Below are 14,557 nucleotides of genomic sequence, written 5' to 3' on the forward strand. Positions count from 1 at the left end.
AGAGGCATTTTTGTAGAAATTGATAAGCTGATTCTAAAATGTATGTGAAAAACAAAGAACCTAGAAGAGCTCAAACAATTTTGAAAAAAAGAACAAATTTGGAAGCCTCATACAATCAAATTTCAAAACTTAGTACAAGCCACAGAAATTAAGACATTGTGGTACTCATGCAGGGATAGGCATGTTAGACCAGTGGAACAGACTTCAGAGACCAGAAATATATATTTTTGTTTACTTAGTGCTCAACGAAGGGGCCCAGACCCTTCAAAGGGGATAGGGTAGTATTTTCAACAACTATTGCTACAGCAATTGAATATCCACATACACAGTGATGGACTTGGACCCTCACCTCACATTATATATACAAATTAACTCAAAATGAATTATAAACCTAAATCTCGGAACTAAATTATAGAACTTGTAGAAGAAATAATAGGAGAAAATCCTCAATATCTTGGAGTAGGCAAAGGGTTCTTAGGACACCGAAACATAATCCATAAAAGAAAAAAAAAAAACTGATTGATTTCATCTAAATTAAAAAGTTGTGTGCTTTGATAGAAAAGACAAGGTGAGCCACAGATCGGGAGAAAATATTTATAAATCATACATTTAATAAATGACTTGTATTTGGAATATATAAGGAACTCAAAAAAATTCTATTTTCAGAAATCTTTTCTGGCACCCACAGGATCCCCTCTCTGCCTGAAAGCTTCTAGCCATGAATGTCCATGCCACTCATTTGATACTCACTGACAAGAGATATAGTGGTGTAATTAAAACACACAAACAAAAAATACGTTGGCTTACAAATCCTTTTTCAAAGTATCTCAGTCTTTCAACTGGAGATAATAACACCTGATCTATCTCACAGTTTTGCTTAAGCCTCAAATGAGATTAACTGTATAGACGAGCTTGTAATCTGCCAGTACTATGTAAGCACAAGATTTCCTCCTCTTCATCACTATCACCACCGCTATCATCACCACCATGACTACTTCAATAATCATCACCATCATTGCCACCCAACCATAATCATTATCATAATTGCCACTAAAACTATCATCACCATCATTGCCACTGCTACCACCGTTGCTGTCACCAACATCATCGCAGCAACCACCACCACCACCACCACCACCACCACCATCATCATCACCATCACCACTACCACTACCTCCACCTCCCACCACCACAACATCATAGCACACAAAGCATCCTTAGGATGTGGGTATTCACATAACTCCTAGCTCCTTCCTGACTTGCTGTGTAATAGAAACTCATTTGTGTCAGGCTTTTCTTTGAAGAAAGTGGTTATGTATGACAGTTGGCCTGAAACAAGGAGTGGATAACCCCTCTGTCCCACACACCCTTGGCCAAGGCCCTGGAGAAAGGAGAATTCAAAATCAGCCAGCCAAGTTTCCATGCATATCATTGCAAGCCCCAGCAAACTCAATCAGCTGCTGAGTAGCAGACAGAAAATTCATGCCTGCCAAACTTGTCATTTCTCAACATTTCTGAGTTATTTATGCTACACAAGTCTGTGAGATTCAAGTCCCCAGTTTCCTGGCATGTAGGAGAATTTGGCAAAATGCTCTTCTAGAAATTCCCCACAGAAGGTGGACGGCACTAAGGCTTCTAATATTCCACCCTGCTAAACTCTCCCAATCTGATTCCACCCACTTAAATAAGTCTCTATTCCCCCACTGAACCCCACCCTCGAGGTACCCCTGTATCAGGGCCAGAAATGTCTACCCCATCATTATGTCTGCTTCTGGAAAACCCTGAAGTCCTTGCCCCAGTCCCACCTGTTGCTGGAAGTCTGCTGAGGTTTTCCCGGCCCACACTGACTGACAGAAGCATTCTCTCATCAACGTCATAGATTTAGCTCTTGAGAAGAGTAACCTCAGTCAAAGTGATACCTGACCAGCCTGTGTGCTTCCCAGCATACTCCCCTGGGTTCACTGCTGAGCTGGATGTATCTTAGGTACACAGCAAATTCTTGGTAATAAGTGATAATAAAAATGCGGGATGCTTAGAGAGGTCAGATGAAATGAGTATCAGGCCAATCTGCTAGTTTCCAGGGCCTATAAGAAAGCAGAAAACCTTCACCCTTCAGTATAAATCATATGGCTCAACAATGAGGAAGTGGACACCTTAAAGAACAGTCCTCAAGCTCTGGTTGCCCAATATGAGGCTCTAGGTATTTCTCTACTTTAAGACTTTACCAAGTTTACCCTTGCAGCAGGGTTGGATACTTTTAAAACACTCTGCCCAGCATCATCTGCCCTATTCTTCAGGGTTCCTCAGTTTTCCTTCACTGAGCCTACTAGAGAACTCTGACTGCTCAGCCCTAGCTGCCAGGGGCCCTCAGGCTGGACCCTTGTCCTCTATACTCAGCTGTCTATATCCCAGCTGGCTAATGAGCCCTGAGGCATCCAGAGCTCTGCTAGTTTCTGTACAGCCCAGGCCTGGCTTTGGTAACTGGCCTGTGTCCTCACTATATCTGCCCTCAGTCCAAGTTCCAAGTTCTGCATTCAGCCTCGCTTCTCCCATCAATCGCTTTCTGTGGAACTCTTTGGTACAGATCTAAACACTAGTTTCCTCAACATTGTTGGAGCCTAGTAATAAATATAACAACAGCATCTCTAAGTAACATTTACCGAGCACGCATTATTTGTGAAGTATTCTTCCAAACACTTTATACGCATTCACCATTTTAAGCATTACAACAATCTGATGAGGCAGGGAGGTGGGTACCATTTTCCCTGGTGAGTTAAATAACCAGCCAAGGTCCCACCTCCAGGAAGTGGCAGAGCCTGGATTCAGTCTGGGCTGGAGTCTGCACCCCAGCCTCTCTGTTTTCCTGCCTCCGCAGAACATCCACAACGGTGAAGAACGCTTCCATTCAGCTGACCCCAACAATCACTGTTTCTTAGTGTCTCCTCTGCTTTCAGTCCGTCATCTTCCTATTAAAAAACAACTGGTCTGGGATAGAAAGCCTCGAATTTGGCATCAGAATTTCTTTCTTCTAGTAGCAGTAGGTGTATTTGTTTTACCAAATCTCCCCAAACAAAAGTATATTTGTTTCCCTTTGTCACAATGATCAAGAAACGAATTATTTAGCTACTAAACGGCCAGGCCAGGGATGAAGAATCAACATCACTGCCCCTTACCTACCCACAAGGAGAGGCTTGTAGATCTGGAGATAGGCTGTGCTACAAAAGTCAGTGCTTAATTATACACCACCATACATCGTTCCACATGTGTCTGCTCACCTAATCTTGGGGCAGAAATCATGTGTCTTACACTTCTGTATCTATCACAGCATCTGAAACTGGGCTGAGAACAAAGAAAAGGTGAAAAATACACTTAACTGATTGATGAAAACTGGCATGTCCCCGGGCTCTGCTCCACCTCAAACGTTGGTGTCCAAATGACAATTTACAGACCAGAGTCACAGATCCTACCCACCCCACTTGGAATCTCTACCCCAGACCCTACTCTGTGAGTCTCAAGGAGCTGGGCTCATGGCTGGCCCACTTGGATACTGTTCTGGGAACAAACACACTTGTCGGCAGAATGACTGGTTAGATTCTTCCAAATTATCCAGCATGCCTATCTCCAGATCTAAAAGCTATCAAAACCTGAAGAAGAGGTAAATGTGTCACAGAATCAACCCAGGAGTCCAGAGACCTGTAATTTCTACATTTCCTAAAAGACTTTTAGTGCCAGAGTTCTCACAGGAACTTTCTGAAATGCTCTCTACTTTGTAAAGTCTGGTCCTCTAATTATTTTCCCCCATACAAATAAAAAGTCACTCCAAGGAAAATTCAAAAGCACTATTTTCCTTCCCTCCACTATAAGCACAAAGGCTCAATTTGTTTCTTTACGTTATCTGCTTTACAGAAGGTGTATGTTATTTTCTTCCCTCTTATATCCTGAAGAAAGAATTGCCAATCCCTGTAAACCTGGGGGTATCAGAACATAATCTTTGTGCACTTATTATTGCCAATGACTAATATGTGAAGGCTGTACCCTCAAGTTACAGGGATTTACCGTAAAGTCAGAGCAGCAAGAGGAAGGGTTTGTTGGTTCTTAGGCATTCAAGCACATCCCAGCGCCAGATGAGATACGCACGTTTTCACCGTGTGGTCTCAACTCCTCGATAATCTCCAGGCAACCCAAAGCCAGCTGCTTAGCAACACAAGTCCGAGGATCAGCTTAGCTCCTGTGCCTCTACTGAAGAGCAATTCTTGCCTGGAGGTAAGCATGGGTCTGCGCTGGAGGCACCCTGGGCAGCCAGCCGCCAGGCAGAGACCAGCCACGTGGGGTGCGAGCAGCCCAAGAGAAAGAGTTTAACGAAGGCAGCCAGTGAGAAGGGAGTGGGTGGCAGGTTGTCCAGAAGTTAAAGGAAAAATTCAAAGGGAGGCACAGGTTACAATTCCAGGGAGGAGTCAACTCCCTCCAGGGAGCCTGGAGCACTGCCTTGCACTTATCTGCTTATCCCTCCGTCTTCCTCTCCAGACTCTACGCCCCTCGAGATCCAAAGGGCTTTGGCTTTAGAAAGGTCTCCTAGCCGCTCAGCTAGTACAAATAATTTTGGGGCCTCTAGTCCAGCTATTTTCCACTGAATCACAATAAACACAATTAGAAAGCTAACAGAAATTTGTGAAACCATTATTTGACAGATTTTTATGAAACTCAAGCTTCTGCAGATGCTGTGAGGAACAGAAACAAGAATATAGGATCAAGGAGCATGTGGTAATTTTGGACCTAGGACACCTGGCTGGAGAGCAGACTCTACTGTTAACCAGCTCTGGAACCATGCAAAAAGGTCCTCCCAGGCTCCGTTTATAAAAGAGAGATAACAGTGCTTGCCCTGTTCACCCCCTGGGTTGTTGTGAAGAACAAATGAGAAAACAGGTGTCTGGAGAAAGTTTTGCCTTTCTGTGGAGCTGTAATATCAATAGTATAACAGAGCAAGGTATCAGCCCTAGGAAAGTGCCAGACTGGATGCAGAGAGACCAGTACATGAAGCAATGCCAAATAGTAAATGGGTGCGTGGCGAAGCTGCAGGCAAAGTCGTTGAGGGACTGGATCCTTTCTTTTTTCTCTTTTCCCAGTTTATTCACCTCTTGCCTGAAAGCTGGACAATGGCAAGCACAGGAAAGCAATTCACACTAATCCAGAGGGTCCTCCTGCAGGACAGCTCTTTTCTCGTCAGTCTTAATTGGTCTGAGTTCAAACCAGTTCTGTGGATTTTAATTATCCAAGGCTACAGCAGTTGCCCAGGTCAGTGACAGCCTCAAACTGATGTCAACACAGAGACACTTATGCCACCTCCACCCCAGATCTTTCAACCTAACCTCCCAGAAGAATATCGGCTCATTAGCAACCACATTGCAGTAGAAGGTACACTTAAGAAAAGAAAGTCCCAAGGAGGAAGAAAACCCCTATGTGGAAAAGGTTTGTTTTTGAGATTTCAGAGTACCTACTCACCTGTAACCTCATCTGAACCTTAGTTCATTTTTCTTCTGTATGGGCACATGTGAATAAATATTATCTATAATTCTATCTCCACCAACTATCAAAATGCCAAATATCAAAAACAATTCAGAAATCAGTTAACTGCCTCCATTTATTACACATCCAAATTAATCCAGTCCAAGGCAATAAAAACGTATTGAGTCCTTTCTGGGTGCCAGGAGGCATCACACCAGGAGGAGATATCTAAATGAAGACGACACTGGGTCTCCCCTCACAGGTCTCACAGAAGGCTGTGGCCCAGGGCCGTTCTATAACTCCACCTTTGTGTAGAGCTGCACATGTGGAAAGTGATAATGTCTGATTGTTATCAGGGGTAACTGGATGAAGCTGCTCACACCAGAGAAGACAGGCCCACGGGCTCTGGCTACCAAAACCTCCCTGTCAGCTTCCCCTGGCTCCACTGTTTACTAGCTGTATCACCTGGGGCAGTGACCTAGCTGCCCTGTGGCTGAGTTCCTCAATCTAGAAAATAATAGCAAATAACTCATTGACTTGTTGTGAGGAACAAACAAGCTATTACATCTGACACTTATAAAACAGTGCCTGGCACAGAATAAGTGCTCAATTTAGGTCAACATCATTTTCCCCATCTTTCCTTTAAGAGGGCCTTGTTAACTCCTTTTATGCAACTGTACCTTATTCATTTTTATTTCCTATAATCCTTGACCACAATTTCTCTCAGAGTTGGTAGGAATTTGAGCAGCTTCAACTCCACATACATTTCCCCTGGGCAGCAAATCTCCTTTTAACAGAAACTTCAGTTTTACTAGGGGCTTTGCCATGGGAAATACACACTCTCTCCCACAGGTTTTGTTGGCCCATATTCTTCAATTTCTCTCGGTTCATTGAAGACCTCTGCCCAATCAATTAATTTCTATTCTGTGGCAATGGTTTTAGGTAAACTTTTCAGGGCAGGAACTACTTTCAGACAGCCTTGTTTCCCACTTGTGTCTTACAGAGCTCGCAGCCTGTTATTTCACGGGCTCATGTCAGCAGCAATGACCTGAGGGCCTATTTGTTGGGAATGCCTGAATTATAGGCATGTGCATGGCGAGAGGGGGCAAGGGAGAAGTAAGGGGAAAAATTATTTGGTTAATTTAAAAAAAAAATTTATTGAGATGTAATACATATGCCATTAATACATTCATTTAAAGTGTACAGTTCAATGGATTTTAGTATATTCACAGACATGTGCAAACATCACCATAGTCAATTTTAGAAGACTTTTACCATCTCAGTAAGAAACCTCTTATCCTTTAGCTATCACTCCCTTAATCCTCCAATTCCCCACCACTCACCCTAGCCAACCACTAAGTTATTTTCTATCACTACAGATTTCTCTACTCTAGACATTTCATATGAATGAGGTCATGCAACGCATGGTCTTTTGTGTCTGGCTTTATTTTCTTACTACTGTATTTCCAAGGTTCATCCATGTTGTGCGTGTATCAGGACTTCATTCCTTTTTATGGCTCAGTAATATTTCTTTGCATGGATAGTCCACATTTTCTTTATCTATTCAATAGTTGGTGGACATCTGGGTTGTCTCTGCTTTTTGACTGGTATGAATAATTCTGCTACAAACATTCAAGTACAAGTTTCTGTGTGGCCACATTTTCATTTCTCTTGGGAATATACCTAGGGGTGGAATTGCTAAATAACGTGGTAATTCTACATTTAATCAACTGAGGAACTGCCAGACTATTTTCCAAAGCAGGTGCAACATAACACAGTCCCATAATTGGTTAATTATTGAATAGACAGTTAGAAAGCCTAAAGCTTTGAGGCCTTAGTGTATACTCATTCACCTTCTAAATTTTTATCCTCAAGCTAATGTCACTTTACTTTCTTCCACAAAAACTTAGAAACAAAGTTTTTCTCTTATCAGAGAGAAACTTGACTGTGAGGTTGTTTAGACTCTGCCTGAACATCGAAGAGTATAGCTGTGTTTCTCACCTGTCAGTGGGGCGACTAGTTCTTGCCCTACTGGCCCTGGGGCTACAGAGGATTAGGATGACGGGAGAGTATTTGTGCTAGTTGGACACATCATGCACTCATGTAGAAACAAAGCCTGAGAAGATCTGATGGCCAGCCCAAGGTCACTAGACAACTAGTAGGGCCAGGATGAGAGAAGCCAGTTCTTGCATCCCCGGTCCCTTCCACTGCAGCCAGTGTCTTTGTTTAGCTCATCCACCTCCTCTCCACACTTAATGGACACAGGTGCTAGCGCTTACCTGAACAGTGAGGATGCCACACACGTGTTTGTTTACCTCTTTGAGAGAGGTCCTTACATTTAGTTCCTTTGGCCTTCATTTGTCAGAACGGACCTCATGCGTGCCACGGTCAATGTCCCTAGGTTGTTTACTTTGCCTTTCTCCAGCTCCTACTCTATAGCCACAGATGGCCTAGGTTTAAAAAAAAGAAAGATGATTCCCAACAATGATCTGTGTTCTCTTGTGCTGCCTTCCTCAGCTTTTCCATGGCCTTTGCCTCCTGGTAGCCTTGCCCACCCTAGGTTTTCTCCATGTTCTCCAGAGCATAAGCCAAATAGCACTGAGCCCCCATGGGTGCCGGCTCACCAGGAAAAACAGAAGTAAGGAGAAGAGGCACAGGCTCTTTCCTGGAGGAGGAGGGTCCCCAAATTCAGGCCCAAATGAGGCATAAACACATACTTCAGTGGAAAGGCAGCAAATCAAGTGAGACTGGAGGGTAGAAGGCCAACACCTGACATTCAATGGCTTTCCTGTGGTCTCCCTCACCAAACAATTTGGGGATCACATGCTTTGGAAAGGAAGAAGACCTCTGGGGCCAAGCCAGTGCTGGAGGATCCAGCTCAGCCTGCCCACACCTGGTCTTTTAAGCTAAACTGACGCTAACAACTGCCTCTCTGCTTTCATTCCCTTGACGGGCTATCTGTGCTATATCATCCCATGAGCCCAAGTCAGCCTCTATTTTCCACCCCTCCCCCTGCCTTGTCTCCCCATCCCTGATGTTCTCGTTTTTAAATAAACTAAAGTGAAACCAGCTGTTTCCGTATAACAACCTTGATTTACATAAACCTTCCTATCAAGCCAAAATGAACTGGCTCCTGGCCTAACTGTTCTGAAACTCTTTCTGGGTGGCTGTCAGTCCCAGCTGTGACACCCTGACCACTGCCGTATCCTGCCAGCTTCCTGCGTGAGTGCATCTAGGACCCTGAAGTAGCTTACGAAGGCTTCCCTCCCTCCTCACCCTTCAGCCATCCCCAATACTTTGATTCCAGCCAGAAGGCTTCTAATCCACAGAAGCCTTCTCCACGCTTTGGCCCGCTGTGACCCCTTCTTAAGCACTGTCTATATCAGCCCTCTGCCCCCAGCATTCATTTTCATCTGCCTCTGACATCTCTTGAATAGCTACCTTTTTCTATTATTTTCATCATAAACACTACATAAGATAATTAAAGAAAATCTGGGAAATTAAACAGGTGTGGAAGAAAATTCATTCAAAATTCCACCATCCAAACACAACACACTTAGTATTTTTTGGGTTATTCCCTCTTGTGTGCGTGTCTCTGTGTGTTTATTTCCACCACAGATTTTGCCTTGCTCACTTTTTCAGTTCTGCCCCTCTCATATGTCTACTTAGAAAGGGAGCTCCTTGAAGACCAGGGGTGTTTAACGTGAAAGAGGAACAAAACCTCTGAACGGAGCTGTGAGGCCTCCAACCTCTGCAGTGTTCTGTATAACATAGTCTGTCTCCTGGGCTTCTGCAAAACACAAGCTCGTGGGACAGGCTCTGTCTGAGACATGCGCTTTGCCCCTCCCTCCCCACTGCCCCCTTGCCAACCTCCGCCCCCTAGCAGGCTCCTGTAAGCCTCAGACCCAGCTTTCACCAGCCCCACCACAGAGGACTCAAGTCAGTAATAAATCTGGCCCATGAAAAATAATTCCTATATGTGCCTTTTGTTTCCAGCTGGTGGACAGATTGGTTTACTATACACAACCATGAAAGCTTTAGGGATTTGGGCTGAATTTAAATCATCTGGTTTTAAAGGAACTACAGAAACTTAAAAACGATTTAAATGGTGATTTTTCTCTCCTCCCATTGCATTAATTGTCTAAACTTTTTTAGACAATTTCTGGTCTTTAATGCTACATGGACTTTTATGATCGTCATCTAAGGATGCACGTTGGCACTCATCGGCCTTAATGACAACAGCTACCTTTACCTTGACTCTGGTCCTATCTTCCTCCACTGTTCTTGCAAAACATTAGCTGAATAGTAGAGGCTTAATCTCAAATGTGCACTGTTGATAATACTGTTTGGTACAATGATCAAGAGCTTAACTAAACATAAATGAGTTACGATTTTGCAAAAAGTTAGAGTAAAACACTATTAGGGACTAGACATGAAGAGGCAAAGCTGAAACCCATCTTTCAAACTCCCCACTCATAGTAGGGAAAGAAAAGCACTGCCTTCCTGCCCTTCTACGGCTGGCACATGAGGGTTAATTGGCAGTAGTAAGCGAACACTACAATGGGGCTTTACTGGCTTTGAATAGCATGCTCTTTTAAAACGATAGCCTAGAGACATCAGGGCACCTGAGGTTCTCTATTTGGCTAAAGAAATATTCAATGGGAGAGGATGTAAGAATCTCCACATAAAAAAAATCATCACTGAAGACTTATCTTTGTCAAGTATAAAACTTCCTCAGTGCAAAGAGAAGAAAACTATTGCTCTCGCCTGTCAAAAGAACACTATATCCTAAATAACTTTAAAGGAAAAATAAGTAGTGACAGAGAAGACCACACAAAACTCACCAGGTACCAGATCGGTCCTTCTCTGGGGGGCCAGAGCTCCTTCTCGACATGGGCATCTTGCATGTGAGCACCAGAACCATCCTAAACTCCCCGAGTGCCACCACCTTTTCACAATAAGTAGTAGGCTCCCTCAGACGAATGGGGAAAATCGTCCTAATTTTTCTGGTTGATGACAATTCTGTTCTGAGACGGTGTAGATGCTACAGAAGTCACCGTGGGGGACAAACCCTTCTAAGTTCTCTCATATCTCTTGCTATTTCCCCCTGAGGCCAAGGGCACACAGAACTGAGTAACACCAAAACAAGGACATGGCCCCACCAGCACCACCCTCTGCTGAGCTAACTGGCAAATGCAGAAAAGATTGTGTGCATTTGGTGAAATTTGAGGGAGACTTGAAAGTCTACATCCATCCCTAGGAGGCTCCCACACGTTTCATTTGTCCTTTGTTCACTCTTCAGGTAGAAAGTAATTGCTCCTGGAGAGGCCCCCAGGGAAGCTAACTCTCTAATGATGAGGGCTGAGTTCTTTAGGGTTCACTGGAGCTTTAGTGAATTTCAGAACACTCATACAAAACAGTCAATTCCCAATCTTATTAATATTTAAAACCTTTCTTCCTGCAAATTCATGCCATGGAGCCTAAAGATGTGCTTGGAGGCTAACAACAGATGTTTTGGCTGAACACTTTTAAAAAAATCTATTTATTCCTAAACAAAACAAAACAAAAAATACTCATTGGGTCTACAGCCATGCCACCCTGAACGTGCTCGATCTCATCTGATCTCGGAAGTTAAGCAGGGTCGACCCTGGTTAGTACTTGGATGGGAGACCACCTAGGAATATCGGGTGCTGTAGGCGTTAAAAAAAAAAAAGACTCATTGGGCTGAAAGAACAGCATACCCTACTCCTCCATTATTTTAAATTATTTTGCATAAAACTTCAGGTGTAGGAAAAGAACAAAAATCTCTTTAGTCTAAAATGTACTACGTAAATCCTAGCAAAAGGACACATTTTTTTCCCCCAGTGGCTGACAATAAGGGAAAATAGAAATTTAAGTAGGAAAGACCAAGAAAGGGTTTTCTATTGGGTCTGCATTGTAATCCCAAGAGCTGGGTGCTCCCGGATAGCTATGCATGGTATTCATTCCTTCCTGTGTATGCCAAGCCAGTAAAAGCAACACTTGATTAATTTGCCATCCATGAAAGGCCCTATGGACTCTTTAAAAATTCCTAATGTGATTATGGCTCACTGACTTTAACATGAAAGAGAATAATATCTGCTGTTGAGAGCCACATACCCTTCTCCTCCCAGTTAATACTAAAACCAGAACTTTGCAAAGTAGGTCACTCAGCCAAACAGCCTCGCTTTACAAATGAAGAAACCAAGGCCAGAGAGATGAGGTGGCTTGCCCACTAGCACTGGCAGAAGAAATGCCCTTGCTCTCAGCATTGTTTCCACTGTATTTAGTGAATTGTGTTCTCTTTTAAACAGAAGAGTCATTCAGAGATGCTAAGGTAGGATGAAGAAGGCTGTTCTACTATGAACAATGAAGGATGGTTACAGCCCCTGGAATTGCTTAACTTGAGAAAAAGAAAGCTTTAAGAGAAAACAAAATCTGCCCTTTAGTCTCTGAAGGGCTATCGATGTGGAGGACGTGCCAGATTGATTTACTCTGTAGTGCTCCAGGGGACTGACCAAAGCCAGCAAGAGTGAAAGCTATGAGCAAGCCGGATTTGGATCAGTCCCTGGGAGAAGTTTCTAACAAGAAGACACATCCCAGAAGGCATGGGTTCTTCACGTATATACCTGTGAATACAGGGAGAGTGCTGGCACCTAGAGGCTTGATTCTCATCTACCAGAAATAATATAAAAGGGAATTCTCTTTAGAGTAGGAGTTTGAACCAGACCAGCAGGTCTTAAACTTGGCTAAATGGTTGGAATCTCTGGGAATGCTTTCATATACAGCTGACTGAACCCATGAGTAGAAATTGGCCTGGAAAAAGGTACCTATTTAAAACACACACACACACACACACGCACACTGATTTCAATGATTCTATAAATAGGTACCAATGAAATGGATCAGTGGCTCTCATACTTTTTGACCACAACCCATAGTGTGGAAAACATTTTTGCACGGAAACTCAGGATGCACACGTATTTACAGAACTAAAAAAGAAGTTTAACAAAACTACTGCTGCCCCTACTCCATACGATGCACTTCGATATTTTCTATTTCACTGTGTGTGTGTGTGTGTGTGTGTGTGTGTGTATTTTTTTTAAAGTTGGTTGATACTAAATTCATTTCACAACCAACTAATGGGTCACTTTGTAAAATACAGAACTACAAAACCTTCAAGGACCCAGGAAAGTAAAAGTGAGAAAGAGAGTATGCCCACAGAAAAAAAAGAAACCATGGGTTTAGATTTTCTTGGCATTTTGCATGTGGTTTGGTTGTTTTAGGTACCGATGAGAAAGGACTAAGCAGAACCTTGAAGCGAGCACTCATTCAAAAAAGTATTCAAAGATGTGGTTGTGGTAATTAAAAAACATCACAGGTAGGCAGTTACTGAACCCTTTAGAAGGAAAACATCTGAGCAAACCTCCATGCACATGAGTTATCTTCCCTTGGAGAGCTTTGGAGGGGCAGCAAAGATCAAACTAATCTATGCAGCTTAATTACGCTAGCTATTGAAAGGGTGTTTTCTTCCTCCGCATCTGCATTATTATGTGAAGAAGATGGCTATTAATTAAAAATGTAGCAAAACTTGCCCAGAACTTAATGTGCTCCATCATCCTATGGTGAAGGGGGCCACTGTGGCCTTGGCTTGGGGATCAGTGGATGACCTTCTTTGTGAAGATGAGCTCTTCAAGGTTACCTGAGGACCTGCAGATGTCTCCTGCCTCTCAGAGAAAGAAGTTGCATGCCTCACTTACCTACAGCTCTGCTTTTTTGTCAGTCTGATCATTCAGGTCCTCTTTACAAGATATCTGGATTACTAAAACATAAAATAGGGGAAAGCACAGAGCAGTGCCTCTCAGTTTAATGTGCACGTGCATCACCTGGATCCTATTAAGACACAGATTCTAAGCTGGCCTGGGTCTGAGAATCTGCATTTCTAATGAGGTCCCAGGTGATAGCCATGTTACTGGTCCCTGGACCACAATTCTGAGTAGCAAGGACCTAGATTTTGAAGCCAGGTATATTGGAATTTGAATACTTACTCTGCCATTTTCTATTTGCGATACTTTTGGAAAACATTTTTAATAACCTTTATTGGGGTGGAGGTGGGATTTGATTATAATGGTAATGTGAAAAAGGCAAATTATTTTACTTCTCTGTGCACGGTCTCCTTTGTAAACAGAAAACAACTCCTCCCACCTTTTGTGGGGATACTGAAATCTCTTACCAATGCTCTCTCCTCCCCTTACAGTCCTGAAAGTAGGGTCTCCCTGCACTTCTCCACTCCTTCACTGGCCTTTCTCTCCAATTAATTCAGTGGACTCTGGCCTCTGTCCTTAACTTTTCCTTGAGACTGCTCTGCCCAAGGACCCCAAGAACCAATGGGTGCTGCTGCTCAGTTCTCATTTGATCACTCTTAACCACCTGACACTGCTAACGACCCCTTTGTTCTTAAAAGGCTCTTTGGTTTGGGAACCAGCCCCCACCTTGAGGTCAGTTCTCCTCCATCTGCTCTGCAGGTTCTTCCTCTGCCTGTCCCAATGCATCCGGGGCTGCCTCAGGCTCTGTTCTTGGCTGAGTGTTCTGTCAGGTTCTTTCTATACACACTCTCTCAACCATCACGGCATCAGGATTGTCCAAACGTTGACAATTCCCAAATCTAGATGTACAACACAGACCTGAGAGCCACCAACCCTCTGGACACTGTGTCCAAAAGATATACAAAACCACACATAAAAAAGAAAACGTGACACTGTCTTTTGTTCCCATATTCAGTCCCTGGACCCTCCATCCACCCATCTTGTTTCCTACTTGAAGCACTATGGTATTTACCCTCAACCTAGCTGGTATCATATTTTTCCAATTCACACATAGATCTATTATCTCCCTAAAAATTTTGTAGTAAATTCCCTAATGCTCTCAGAGCACCTAGCCTGATACCATAGGCACCTTTGTAATTTAAGTCACTAATAAGTTATTTCACGAACCAGAACATGAATTACACTTTGCTACATAAATTACACTTTGCTAC

At 43.3% G+C, this 14,557-nt stretch overlaps 1 protein-coding gene and 1 pseudogene across 1 annotated transcript in view; one reads left to right on the top strand and one right to left on the bottom strand.

Annotated features, from left to right (window-relative positions):
* Positions 1-14,557, bottom strand: part of PRKCE (protein kinase C epsilon) — a 483,732-nt gene that overhangs the window by 233,339 nt on the left and 235,836 nt on the right. The window lies entirely within an intron of this gene.
* On the top strand, positions 11,083-11,201 carry LOC111740652 (annotated as a pseudogene).

This window comes from Pteropus vampyrus, unplaced genomic scaffold, assembly GCF_000151845.1.
Source record: "Pteropus vampyrus isolate Shadow unplaced genomic scaffold, Pvam_2.0 Scaffold66, whole genome shotgun sequence".
NCBI lineage: Eukaryota > Metazoa > Chordata > Mammalia > Chiroptera > Pteropodidae > Pteropus > Pteropus vampyrus.